This window comes from Cyprinus carpio, chromosome B3 (assembly GCF_018340385.1).
Source record: "Cyprinus carpio isolate SPL01 chromosome B3, ASM1834038v1, whole genome shotgun sequence".
NCBI classification, from domain to species: domain Eukaryota; kingdom Metazoa; phylum Chordata; class Actinopteri; order Cypriniformes; family Cyprinidae; genus Cyprinus; species Cyprinus carpio.
In genome coordinates this window covers 22,108,394-22,123,397 of record NC_056599.1, presented here as the reverse complement: position 1 = coordinate 22,123,397, position 15,004 = coordinate 22,108,394, and the positions used below count along the sequence as shown (strand labels likewise).

Sequence of the window (15,004 nt, the reverse complement as noted above, 5' to 3'; positions counted from 1 at the left end):
CATATAGGAGCGTAATCATAAAAAACTAAATACAACACGTTGGCTTGTTTTTTCATTAGGGTCAGTGCCGGGGCCGTAAGGCGACGTAAGCAAAAAAACGTTACTGGCCTTGTATCGTTTTCCCCATTGACGAGGGAAGTTCACGGGGATTGAATGAATCCTAACGTTAGCCAAAAGGCAAAAGCAGCTGCCAGAGTCGCAACAGCAGTCCCAGCTTCTCTCTCACCCACTGCACTCACCTCCTCTCTTCATAAACACTCGCTGCTGCTGCTTTATTTGTGTGCTTTACGAGCGCTTATAGTTTAATTCAGGACTAGACTGGAGTCCGTGTTAGTTAACTTAGCCCGCTAGTTAGACACGAGCTAGCTGTGCATTTGGAACCCAAACCGCCGCCTTGTTAAAAAAAGCCTGCCCACCTATCTGAAAACATCTGCCAAAGTCGTTTGTTTTTCGCGTTGAAGCCGGCTTGAAGAGAGAAGTAAAAACGAGCACAAAACATGCCCTTCGGCCGTGTCGAAGGGAGACTCGGAATGGCGAGGGGATTATCTGTGTTCATCTTCGTGGACATCAGTAAACTGTAAGTGTCCCCCTGTCACACTCAAACCACCATTAGTCATTTTCTCTTCGAAGCGAACAGCGCTGTGCTGAACTACTCCCTTCCTATATACGCCCAAAACTGAATCAAAGGGCTTCTGCTTTGCTCCGTGATGCCTTTTAGCCAGAATGAAAGGTTAAGTCGTGGTGGTCAGATGAGTGGCTCTTGGCGAGAGGGGTCACGGTAAGTAATCGCGCCGGGGCCCGTTAGCTTTAGCTCCGGTGGTGATGGAGCGATGCTTTATCGCTAGGCCGCCGCCGAAGACCGTGTGTTTCACTGCAGATGGTGTATCCAGCATGACTTGTGTCTGTTGTTCTTGTCACCTTGACTAGCTGGATAGCGGTTGATATCGCTGCTCGCCAAGAGGACTGGATTCAGATGTGTTTTTCACGATAATCCAGTTATCAAGCTGTCCGCCTTGAGCTCAGCGTTTATAGGGAGGGTGCCATCTGGTTGTCTGTAGTCTTTCTGATTCCGCCTCATCTTCTGTGCCTCCAACTTTTACCTCTTGAATTCTTAACAGGCTTTCTTTTCTGGTAGAGAGTTTGAGTTCCTAGGGTTAATTGTGGGAGTGCTTTCAAAAAAGAATTGATATTTCGTGAACTTCTGTTGGAAACGCCTGAGAGTTGGTTAAAACGTTGTCATAATTCCAATTCGAGGGTAAAAAACTTTTTGGGGATCAGTTTTTGTGATGTTGGTGATGAATGAGAGTGTGAACAACGGGTTTGGCACATATATGGACTGGGAGCAGTCTGTGGGTTTGGGGCCCTGTGTGTATTGTTACGGTTTCTTTTCCTAGGGGATGTAAAAGGGGGTAAAACAGGAAAAGTAAACATAAATTTGCGTTGGTGTGAGTGAGTACCAGTCCCCTGCCCAGCACAACAGACACGTTAAATTTCAAAATCAAGTATTTAATTTTACAGAATTTCCAAATGTAGTATGTATCTTCATCATAATTTGGCACTGCATGCACATGAAGTTCCAGGAAACCTGTGTGAGATTGCTGTTTTACTGGCATGCTGGCTTTTTCTGGACGTAATCTCCTCATTGTCCACATTTTATTTTAGAGCCAGTTGCATAAAAATGCATGGCTTCTATACTAAAGTGGGTAGTGCATGTTTTTAGGAAGATGATGTTCTCTCTAGGGGTGTTTTACCATGATCTGACATTAATTCACTCTTAGCAATGTGGTGCTTCCCAATACCTCTCAAAACATGCTGTGATAACAATTTGATTAGATTCAGGGCCATGTGATCAGTATATCAATATTACAATGTTCAATTTGATTAGATTCAGGGCCATACCCTGCCTTTACATTTTGTGTTTATTTGACTAATGCAAACAAATATAACGAACATTTTAATTAGAATTGTATTCTCAGTTGGGGACATCCATCCCCCAATAAAAATGATATAGAACAAACGTGATTCACACATTAGGGTTGTGGTTCAATCTTTAATGTCAGCTCTTGCAATTGGCTTGTGCAATGAGATAAGTATGACAATAGTCAAGTCTTCTGGATCGCTCTCCAAAATGTGCAAAAGTATTATTAAGACAGAGAAAACAATCAGTATATGTTAACAAACTGTTGGGGGGAAACGTTTTTGTACAAAAAAATAAAGACATTTCAAAAAGAAATTTTTTAAAACTTATCAAACATTCGATGACTGCTCAATTGCAATTTAACATAACTCTCAATATTATACAAGTTAAAAAAATATAATTATAAATTTTAAAATGCATTGCCTCAAATGCGCCATATCATTAGTAATTTTGATTGTTTGGTCCTTGTTCATTGGTTTTATTTTAGACCACCTTGGCCTAATTGCTCCAAAGCATTTTGAATTTTTCGCATGTTTTTTGTGTCTGTCTGTTCCTTGCTCTACTCTCTTGTTTAGCTTCATAAACAAATTAATAAATAGTAAATAAATACATTATTTTTACCTTATTAGTGGAACTTTGTGGTGTTGCCCAGTTTGCAGTGGTAAGTTCATGAAAATGCATTCCACTCAATTCATAATTTCATTAACTTTGGTTATTCTCTATATTGTACAGGATGCTGTGCTCACTGTCTGCCACTATTTAAATGAGCTCTTTTCAGATACATTTTCCCGCATCATTATGAGCTTTGAAGAACAGCACAAATTGTAAATAAAGTAATTTTAAAAAAAGAAATGTGAATGCAATGTATTGTGCTTTGATATTCTGGCAGATATTTTGATTCTGATCAAGGTAATCGTAAGGAAAAAAAAAAACCAAAAAAACCATAAGATTATGTGCTCATTGATGCCTGAAGGTCAGTCCATTTTTTTGGTAAAGGTTGTGCATCATTTTTGCATGTCACCGTGGAAAACTTTTTTGTGAGTGTGTTTAGTACTACACAAGTCTGAGACCACCTTTATGATGGACCTTTTTTACCATGGCTAGTGATCTTTTTTATTCATCATCTATATGGCAGGAAAGGATTGTCCTGTGGGAAATCAGAGTGCAATGTTACTGCAAGCTTTCACACACACAACCAGCCATTTAGACAAGGGCTTTGAACCTTTAGAAGTTGGTTAACGTTCTACAGGTACAAAATCATAGGAATGATGTTGACCCATGCTGTTTGCAAAGCTATGTCAAGGTTACTTTGGTGGAATGAGAGTATATTCTGTAAAAAAAAAAAAAGCCTAATTCAGTCCCTTCATTGCTGCCAATAATTGCAACATTTGGTGAATCGATTGTGAATCTTATGATAACCAGTGGTCACTTAAATTAGTTTTACTTACATAGTTTACCTAAAACATAGTTTAAGTAATTTGTGTCCTCCTGCAGTCAATAAAACTGCAGCACCAATAAAAGCATGGTGTGTATGCCCATGCGTTTTCAAAGTTAGTTTTGACTTGTGCAAAGAAAAATATCTTTTTTTGTAAGAACCCTGGTATTGACTCAGGAAGGCGAATCAGGGGGAAAAAACTATATTACACTATTTTACACCAAAATAGCACTTAGATATGCAAAGCTGTTCAACATAACAAGCAGTAACAATGTTTTTTTTTTTTTCCTTCTAGGGCATTCTCATGTGTCGCAGTTCACTAAGGGGAAATGTCATCAAGATCCTTTCCCTGAAAAGTGCTTATACAAAAAGCAGCGTGAGAAAATTAATCCATTTGTGCATGAGTAACATTGCAGGCAAGCAAATAAGAAATCTGATGGTTTACCCAAGTGTGATTGATGGAGGGAGCACAAGAAAATGGTTGTGGCCAACCTGTATGTTGGTGGTGTAGGTGGCGGTGGATGAGAGAAAACATTGTAATAAATACATGGGGGAGCTGTGCAACAATTGTGGTGGATTTTGGATTACATAGTTGCAAAGAAAATTGAATATTTATCATGTCATGGGTGCAAAGCAGTGAGGTGTAATGTTTGTATTGTGTGGTTTGGTTTTTTTGGCTAGACCTTTGTGAAAACCTTTTTTAAACAACATTGGCACATTAATCTTTATCCCTGTTCAAACCCCATACCCCTGAAAAATGTGTTGCTATTTTTTCCTTCGTCTTTCCTGGTTTGTCCTGTCCTCTTCATTTATTGTTATCTGCTCCTTTGGCCCTCCTTTTATTTCTTTCTCAATGCACCAACCTTTCATAATAGGTTGACAATCACAACACACCATAACATAATGTGTTAATTTGAATATTTTTTTTTTTTTTTTTTTTTTTTTTTTTTAATTACTAACATCTAAGACTGTTTTTAAGATTCCTGATTTGGATATTATGAAAAATCCTTGAAAAACTCATTTTATAGATTGTTTAAAGATGCATTAGGAATTTTGACATATAACTTTTTAAATATAGTTTTATACAAGAGTAATTGAATGTGAAAATAAAGGCAGAGAAATATGCATATTTTTTCATGCCTAAAGAGCTCACAGTCTGTGGTAAATGCAAATCGTTATCTCCATTTGAGGCAGGATATCAACCAGCAGCCGGGCATTTTTGTCAGCTTGTGTTTGTCTCCTGATGTGTTCAGATCACCCCCAGTGATAATCAGTTGCTCTGCACGTGTTAGTTTGAAATCCTGTTTTTTATCTTCTCTCCTCAGGGTAAGAGTAAGAGGCTGAGATCAAGCGGCACTAAATAAAGAGTTGGCCAACATCCGCTCAAAATTTTAAAGGAGGTGGACCAGGGCTTTTGGATGGATAGCAGCAAGAAGAAGTATGTGTGCAAGCTGCTGTTTCATCTCCTTTTGGGCCATGATATTGGACTTCGGCCCACATGGAGGCTGTCAACCTGCTCAGCTCCAACAAGTACACTGAGAAAAACAGATTGTTGAGTGGAACCCTCTCCAAAAATATCCTGCCTCGTGTCAATGTGTATTACAATTCATAAATGAGTTGTTTTTTTTTGTTTGTTTGTGTTTGTTTTGTAATTTTAACACTGGTGACTTTGTGTAAGCATGTATTTTGTGTGATAGATTATTGCACACTTTTACTGGTGCTCACCAGCCCAGATTAATTACAGTTTTTGGTCAGTGAAGTGTCGATTTTTATTTATCCTGGCATTCATTATGGCACTCACATGAATTTGCATTGACGGGTTAATAAGCCAACATATGGAGTTTTGAAACAATGCATATACATGAACATATTATAGTTTGTAAAAAGCCTTTTACACTCTTATGTTATTCTGACACTCCTCATGAGGTTTCACGCCATGACAAGATATCACAAATGAACATCAGCAGAGGCTAAATGTTTTTCAGATTTTTTCATTCTTTTTTGCAATAGAGAACATGGATTGTAAATAATAGGGCAAATGGTATGCAGGATTTTGACCACACTGTTGAAACAAACAGATCCAGTGTGCAGTGGTTTAACAGCCTCTGAGGTGTATCTGTCAATATTAAACTGCCATTTAAAGTTTGGGGATTTTTTTAAAGAATTTTAGGATTTTAGCACAGGATGCATTAAATTAATCAAAAGTGGCCCAGACAGAAAATATATTTATAATGTAAAAAAAAGATTTCGGTTTAATGTAAATGATTGTTTTATTGAACTATCAATTTATCTAAAAATATTTCCACAAAAAAATATTGAGCTGTTTTCAAACATTGATAATAATAAGAAATGTTTTTCTTGAGCAGCATATCAGCACATTAGAATGATTTTCTGAAGGGATTCCGTGATTTCACGTGTGTCTGAAGACTGGAGAGTAATGGCTACAGGGGAAATTCAGCTTTCTCATCACAGGAATGAAATTGTATTTTTTTTAAAACCTAAAAACTTCATATTTCAAAATATTACTGCATTTTTGATCAAATAAATGCAGCCTAGTTGAGAATAAAAGAGACTTCTTTCAAATTTTTTTTTAAAAATCTTACTGAGCCCAAACTTTTGATCATTAGTGTTGCACAAAAGTATATCTGAAGTTTATTACTCTGCAGTTTTACCCTTGTGAAAGGTGTCTTTTTTTTTCTAGATGTGGCACATCTAATGAGGTAGCTCCGCCCCTAGTGAGTAAGTGTCAGCACCAGATGTGGTTTTAGCTTGTCAGAGGGGCTTAGTGGCACTCCATGGCCATGTAGACCTACCAATGAGGGTCTAATTATCTCCTGCTGATCAAACACCCAATCAAAGCAGCCCCCACGCAGCTCTCAACAGGGTAAACACTGGACAGAAAGTTTAGCAGGGCTGAATCTGGGCAATCGGGAGACATGTGTCAGTACAAAAAAAGGACAACAAACTGAGGGCCATTTTGAATCCGCTTATCATTTTCCTTGAAAAGGGAAAAAAGCATTAAAATAAACATTTACAATGCAAACTAGACAACAAAAAACAGTTGTTGTCACTAAACTCCCACATGGCCTTATCATTTGCTCTTGGGATAATGCTGTACAATGAAGGAGATATTTATGTAGCACGAATGTGTGGGGAATTGTTTATGAAATGTGGAAGGGTTGCGGGAGACACCAACAGGTCTCTTGCTTCCTGTTGCAGTTTTAAAACACTCCCATAAACTAGAAAATAAGTTTGAGGTCATGCATCTTGTTAGCCCTTTGTAAAAGTCCTTTTCGCTGCAAAAGACGTTTTGTGTATGTTAATGGGGAAGAATGTGGTGAAGGTCACCACGTTTTGACCACCCCTCCTTCCCATACGTGGATGTCAGAATACATTCATACAAAATTCTCGTTTGCCTGTGAGCCCAGCCCAAAAATTCAGCAAAGGTTCTTCACTCAAAATAAAACACCAATTTCCTTATATAGAACTCTTTAAAACAGAACGTTTTCATCCACAGAGTCTTATTTTCTGTGATTCTTTAAATACGGGACTTATAAGCACGTTTTAAAATGGATTCCCAAATCACTGAGATTGGGGGGGTCACCGAGCGGCCTGCTGTGTGGTAAGATGTGGTCTCTTCAAACTAAAAAAATGAGTCAACAGGGCCTACAGCTAAAAAACCGTTTCAACGCAATCCATTAGCCAGGAAAATGTCCCACTGCTCTTCTGAACATGTGGATATGCTATGGTCTTGGGTGCTAATTTTGCTTGCTGCACAAGGGTTTTTTCCTGTTTTTTTATTTTTTTTTATATATAACAAACATACAGGAACACAAACAAACAAACCGACTAATGAGCAAAAGGCTTCTTATAATTTAGAATATAGGTATGTACCGATATATGGACAGAGAAAGAAAAAATGAAAATACAAAGCTAAAGTCATCCAGAGGAAACAGACAAACAGGGACAAGCGCAAAGGTTTTTAAGGCTTAAAAATCTAAGCAAAGTCTTCCAGAGTGACGTTTGTATCCCCTTGATAAAATTCAGTGAACTGTAATAATGGAGTTGCGATACACTGAATGGAGCAAAATGATTGAATTTTTGCTAGCTGATTGTAGTAGAAATCAGATGATTTCTGATCATCTTGCAAGACACATTCCTCCAAAAACCTCCAGACTTTAAAAGCACGTTACAACATCACGATGCAGCGAGAGTGGGTGGAAAAGAAGCAATTTTGCAGGAATGAGGGAGGGACACATTAGCTCAGGGGGCAAGCTGGGGGGAAATCTCTCTCTCGTGGTTTAGTGCTTATCCACAGAGCTCGCAGGGCGTGTCGCTCTGAGCCTGTTTGAAGATGGACGGTATCTTTAGTGACGCTGTCCTTCATTTCAGATTTATCATACACTCATTTGGGCCTGAGTCAGCATCAAAAACAGAGATTGTAACCATCCAGCTTTTCTTTTTTATCCCATTTCCTCTTTTCTGTGCTCCAGGGATATTTCTGTTCATCTCTGTGCTGGTGAACAGTAAACAGTTGAACTGATCAGGCTGATTATAACAATGGCCATCAAAGAACGAGACTGTACCAGCCGAAACCCCACCTTCATGTGTCTGGCTCTGCACTTGCATCGCCAACGTGGGCAGCAGAGAGATTGGCCGAGGCCTTCGGCTCGCTGGAGAGATTCCCCCCGCATCCTTGTGGCTGGGTGAGCAACTTTGGGCTGGAAAAGGATTGAGTGAGAGGCAAAAAGTTATGAATTCAGGTTAAGGGATTTAGATTGAAGGGAACTTGCATGAGGAGGGGAAAGGGAAAAAAGAGGATTAATAAAAAAAGGAAGTGTGTATTTTGGTGGTGTGTCAAGTAAGAAAAGAAAAGTGAAATTATGCTTTCTTGTGTTCAGTATTTGAGATTATGATTTGGATTAATTTTATTGCCAGTTATAGCCTATAAGTTTATACTATATATATATTATATATATCTAACTATATATATATTATATAATAGTTATATATATATACTTGCTATACTCTAGCAAGTCCACTATAGGCGAAAAAAACCCATTGTTTTTTTTTTTTTTTTTTTTTTAAGCCAAAAAAAGTCCAATTTTCAGGCAAGGGAATTTTGTGCTATTTTGCTTTCATATTTGTTTTATTTTTTAAAACTAGTGAAAATAAAACACATCCAAAACAAAAAAACACATTGTAATTATGTTAGTTCATACACACACATACCATTTTATTTCTAAAAAAATATGTTGCAAATATTTTTTTTTTTGTCTGGCCTGTTGTCAGGTATTTTTCTCATTCATGGAGTGGCAAGTGAAACGATATCTAAAAACTCCCCTCTGTAAAAGCTTTCTTATTTTTTTAGCGAAATGAAATGAAAAAGTTTTGAACCTGGCTTTATCCATTCTTTTACTGTTTACTGTAACTTAATCAATGTAGTGTCTTGCCTTAATTGTTTGAAGCAGAAGCATGTTGCTATAGATGGGTGATGTCGTTTCCTATTGTAATGACAGGGAACACGATGTGGGGGGGACAGTGTAAAACAGTCAGCTGCTCTCTGTCTGCTCCGTCTGTATAAGACCTCCCCAGACTTGGTGCTCCATGGGGGGAGAATGGACCTCTAGAGTGGTGACACCTGCTCAATGGACCAGAACATGGTGCAAGTCTGGCTCCACATAGAAACCAACAACCTCATGATGTTCATACACATAACTGGTGATGTATCATTTGATTATGCCACCTTAATCTGGTTGAGGAAATGGGTTCAGAAGGGATGTTATGGTCATCAGTTTTTTTTTCATGGGTGTTTTTGCATTCTTAAAAGGGTTTCTACTGATTTATGATTTCTGTTCTATTTCTCAGGGGTGTGTGTGTGGTTCACTTGCTTGCGATCCTCACTGATCCCACCTCGTCTCAGTCCAGAGAAGAAACCCTGATTTGTAGTTTCAAGACCTGTGTGTCGCTTGCTTGTGTCTACGAGCTCACGGCATTGGGGGGTTTTTGTCAAGGGCAGGGTTGTGTGTTTGTGTTTTGTGCACGTGTGGTTATGAAATTTTGTGCACTAAAAGGCAGCTTTTCCTAGTTTGTGCCTAGCAGGTTTTTTGTTCTTTATTGTGTAAGCAGGTGTTTTGTCTTTATTTGGGCAATTGTTTTTCCACTTAAAAAAAAAAATTCACTTGACAGCAATTTTATTGAAATGTTTCACATTCTTTGCAGCCCTAGATTTCATGGGTTCTTGTCTTTGATTCGTTCTTGTTTTTCTTCCATTCTCAGGATTGTGTCTTTCAAGCCTACCCACTGAACCTGCAGGGAATACAAACCTACTTACTTCGTTCCGCTCCATGGTTGTCCTGCAAGCTGCCCTGCGACTTCTGCAGTGCTACCCACACGGCCTGAGGACGGTGCCGTTGAAGGGGACGGCTGGTGGAGTCGTCTGGGAAAAAAACTATCCTCAACAAAGCCCAACGAGAGCCACCCAAATCCAAGAAGGTTCAGCCTCCAATGCCAAGAATGCCATCCTATTTGAAGCCATTTCTCTCATCATCCACTATGAAAGTGTGCAAGTTTGCCTCCATTTCTCTCCCAAAAAACCTTAGAAAACTTCACACAATAACTAAAAAAAAAAAACGCACAGATCATTTTAGGAAAACAATTTTGTACAACATGGATTCATATAGATTCAAATATTATATTAAAAAACTATGTTTCTTTTTTATGTATTGTCTTAAAAATAATCGCTTTGTTTAAAATGATCAGATAGGGTATTTCAATGATTGTTTTTATGTATTAATTTAAAATTAAAAAAGCATGTATCTGTCCTGTGTTCAAACTTCTGTGTTTCACAACAGCGAAGCCGAATCTTACTTTGTGCGCCGGGCATGTAACCAGCTGGGGGCAGTTAAGTTCTTACAGCATAGAGAGACCACAAACCTGCGTTACCTGGCCCTGGAAAGCATGTGGCACCCTTGCCAGCTCCGAGTTTTCCCATGAGGCGGCAGTTAAAAACGCACATAGAGACCGGTCTCATAATGCTTCTGGAAGGTAAGTGGATAGATTCTGCATTCTTACAAAATAAGATCCTCTTTTTTTGCAGCAATAAAAAGGCTTTTTAATGGCTGATTCATCCTTTTGTTTATTCATGGACACACTGTTTATAATTATTTAATTCTGTTTCTTCTGCTGGCAGGACTGAGGGAGGGATGTCAGCGTGCGTCAGAGAGCTGCAGACCTCCTCTATGCCATGTGTGACCCGCAGTAATGCCAAGCAGATTGTCGCTGGGATGGCTGAGGGGGGGATAAGCTGGAGGACAGCCGAAAACTACTCCCTCAGAGAGGAAATGGTGCGGTCTCTCTTCCTCTCTTCCATGGCTCTTTAGCCACAAGGTCCGTTTGTTTTAATGTGTTTTGAAAAAACTGCTGTGTCTGTAGGTATTTGAAGGTTGGCCCATCCTGGCAGAGAATATGCAGTAGACTACTCCTGGTATGTGGATACCATTCTGAAAACCTAATCCGCATTGCTGGCGATTTACGTCAGTGAGGAAGTGTGGTACCGCGTCATCCCCAGATCGCTCATCAACCGTGACGATGTGCAGGGATATGCAGCCAAGACAGTCTTTGAGGGTAAATGACACCAGATGTTCAAATAGTCACTTCTTATACACATTTTCAGAAAAATGTGATTTGTTCAACCCATCATTACCCAACCTTACTTGTGCAACTCTCTGTTGTGTTTGTTTTTAAACTTCCACAGGCTTGCAGGGCTCCAGGCTTGTCATGAGAACATGGTAAAGGGTGGGAGGCTACATTCCTGGGGAGGGAGGGGTTGGTAACCCTTATTTGCTGGTGATCCTCGTTCCAGGTGAGTTCTTGTATTAGTGTTTTTCTGGGACCATCACACTTTGGATGTGTTTTAAAATCTTATTGCTGTACTAATGCTGTCTTTCTCTTTCTTTTTTTTTTTACTCTTTTTCTTTCATCGTTTCCTATAATGTGAAAATTTTCATCAAATTGTTCACACAATCATCCCACCTCTGTTCTTCCATCTCACTAGTCCTTTGGTTCAGTTTTAACTTGCTCCACTCTAAGTTTCACCTGTGTTCAGTCCCCACACGTGCCCCCTGCTGCTTTCTGCCTATATTAAGTTCATTAATTCTGTTCCCGGAGACGAAAAAGAGCACCATTCAGGAAAGTGCTGCCCTGCGCTCCGACAGCCAGATTCAGGAACACAGTGATGTTCGAGCTGCAGCAGAGAGGCTGTGGGAGGGTATCTCAAAACTGTCCTCGATCGCCACCAAAAGCCACTGATGTCCTAGTGAGACTTCACGCTCTTTTGCACGCACTTTGTTGATTTTTGTCTCACCATTTATTTGCATAATCATCTGTGTCACTGTGTGTAATGTTAGGCCACAGTGCTCGAGGAGGAGGCCACCTCCATTCACAGAGAGAGAGGTCGGTCCATCCTGGCCAAGCTGAAAAAGAAGAAGGGACCAGGAGCCGTGGTCTGTGAACGAGCTAGGAGAGGAGGGGGACAAAAGAGAGAGGGAGGTGAGAGAACTCAATGGAGGGGGAGAGAGAGGGAGGGGACAGCTCACGCTCTTGCCACTTTGCTGCATCTAATGCTGTGAGGAAACATAAACAAAATATGGATTAAAAACTTGAAATTTTTATATAGGCACTGCGGTTCAAAAACGTTGGGTGTGTGGCAGGAGGATTTATTTTTTTTTCAGCAAGGATTGGTTAAAATTGATCACAAAATTAGAAAATGTATAGTTTTACAACAAGATTTATTGTTAAAATAAATGTTGTTCAATGTTTAAAAAGATTCAGATATCTAGAATGATTTCTGAAGGATCATGTGACACTGACGGGACTGGCGTTTTTTGGCTTTTCCATCACAGAGATGAAAATTTGTTTTAAAATATATGTCCCAAAATAGAAAAGTTTCTTGTTTTTAAACTGTAATATTTCACACAATAGAGGTCCTTTTTTTTCGCATTCAAAAAAATTGTCCTTTTTTCCTTTCATATTTGTCATCCCTTCCTATTAAAATCCCTGCTACGGATGCCAAAAACGCCAAAAATCGAAACCTGATCTGACTTTTTTTTATGGACAGACGCGAACAGTTTTCGGGGGGTTGGCAGTGTGCAATGACCTTAATAGTTATAGTAGTAGTGTGGGTCACATAATAGTATTTATGATCAAATGAATGAATCTTGGTGAGCGTAACAGACTTCTTACCAAAACATAAAAAAAAATCTTATTGACCCCAGGGACTTTTAAAATGGTAAGTATATAGCAAGGACTTTGGCTATAAACATTGGGTGTGGTCCACGTTTGCCAGCTTTGACACTGGTCAAGAACCACCTACATAAGTCACAAGAAAGGCCTGTCTGACTGATATTAAAGGGGATAGTTCACCTCAAAAAATGAAATACACAATATAGCACAATAATAGACTGGCATGATCAAAATCTCTGCCCACTAAACAAGCCTAAACAGAACAAGAAAAAAAAAAAAACACAACATACCATTCTATCTGTGAATGCGCATGCTACCCAGAGTTTTTAAAACTGAGTGTTGTTCCACTACTAATGGAAAACATTGGCAAAAAAATTTTTTTCATTTTATCAAACCCAGTACCTTGTAGATATGACTTTATTTCCTGTCAAGACACTGGCTCATCAGATTGGAGAACAGGCAGCTCTTATCATTTTTGTAGGCAATATGCATCATATGGTCAGTGCATGTTACTGTGGGCAGTCTGTGGGCTGAAGCTGAGACTGAGACTAGTACGTGGCAGAGAATTCAGCCGTTGGGGCCATGCCACAGGTTTTGCATTGTACAGGGAAGTGAGTCAGCAAATACAGAACAAATCCTAAGAAAGAAAACACCCACCCACGTGAACACATCCTGATTTTCCAGTGCTTTCTGATTAGACATTCAGCTCTTTATCATGTCTTTATTAAACCAAAATCCAATGTAATGAACGCTCTCTTTCTTTTAGTCTATACTCTCCGTCCCCGGTCCTGCCGATCTGCTGGGGATCCGCGCGGTCCCCCCTGTTACTAGGCCGCCGCTCCCCAGCGAGGCAGCTTATTGGTTGATGTTTTTCTCAGAGGCTGGCGTCAAATGATGATTGGCTTCCTGAGGAGGTAAATAGAGGATCCGGTTCATTAGGCATCCGATATTTTCAGTCCATTGTGCATTTATTCGCTTTACTTATACTAAGTGAAAGATGCCACTTCTAAATATTTTAAACATGTTCAGAGCTTGTATAAATACGTCCTGTCGAGGCTTTCTGCTCTTCTGTCGTTTGACTTTCTTATCTGTTACAATATCCTTCTTGTCTTCTTCTTGGTGTGTTGTGTTAATCTTGTGTCCTTTTCTTTGCTGTCGTGTGTGACTGTCTTTCTCGTTTTCTTGCTCTTTTTTTCTCTTTCCCTCCCTTTTCCACCTCCCTCGATTTTGGTGTAGTGCGCGCACATGTTTGTGTGTATCGCGTGGAACATATGTGGTCTCATGTCCTTGCTTTCATTGGACATGGCAGAGATTTCTGAAACCTCACCACTGAAAAGCTCTGACTCCCTATTGGCTGAGGTTCCTGGTGCCTCTGAGTAAGGGGCCAGTGGTAGACTACAGTGGGGCAATGTTACATCAACACTTATCGACAATCATAGTCATATATAAATGTATTAACTTTTTGGGATTTAATAGATGTTGTTGTGTTATTGTGTTTTGCTTTCCGTTTGTGTCTGTGGAGTATTCTTCTGTTTGTGTCGGTGGATCTTATTATTTGCTTAACATTTTATTGGCCCGCAGATGTAATGGGCCCGGTATTAACCTCTGCCCTTGTCCTCTGTTCTCTCCTTTCTCCGCTTTGGCTTCACTCTCTGCCATCTTCTTATTTCTGGATCATCCAACTTTTCCTATTATCTTTAAATCTGTTTTTAACCAGCTTTGGCCTTTTCAACACTTAACATTTCTCCCCCCTCTCTTCATCTCCTGGGGTCGCTCTCCTCTCTCTGCATCCTTTGCTGTCGGTCTCTCAGCTCTGGCTCTCCCCCCTCCTGTGGTCTCTGAAGAGCCTGCTCCTCCTCTGCCTGAGTCAAACGACTGAATAACAAGTAACGAGCTTACGGGTCTCCCACTGCACTCCCCTACCACTCAGTCAAAAACCTCACCCACAGCCTTTCTCGAATTGTTTCTTTCTTCTCTGTTGGGAAGACCGACTGCAAAATGTGGGTTCAAGCACATATACTGACAGACAAATCGTTGTTGTTGTTTCGCGTGCCGTATATTCTGTTAATCTTCCGCCTGTAGTGGAGTGGGAAAGATCTGTAATCAATATTTTGTCAAGTTCACTCAAGTCAGGGTGGATCGTAATGATTTTTTATACTAAAAAAAAAAACTATTTTTATATCTGGTGTGGTGGAGATTCGAAGAAATGCCAATTGTGATAGAATTCTGAGTAGAAGTCCACATATATTTAATTAAACCAAGTGGTTGAGGATTTCTGAGAAGCACACATTCAAAATGACTGAAGATGAGGCCATGGTATTCAAAACTTGTGTACCTATTGTCAGATACTGGATAGTTTCATTTCAAAAAGTTAAAATTAAATTTCATGGTAAGGATCTGTCTCATAT

The 15,004-nt window shown here is 39.6% G+C and overlaps 1 pseudogene; it reads left to right on the top strand.

Moving 5' to 3' along the window:
• The first annotated feature begins 530 nt into the window (after positions 1 to 530).
• The window catches only part of LOC122136794, a 21,259-nt pseudogene continuing 6,785 nt past the window's right edge, over positions 531 to 15,004 (top strand).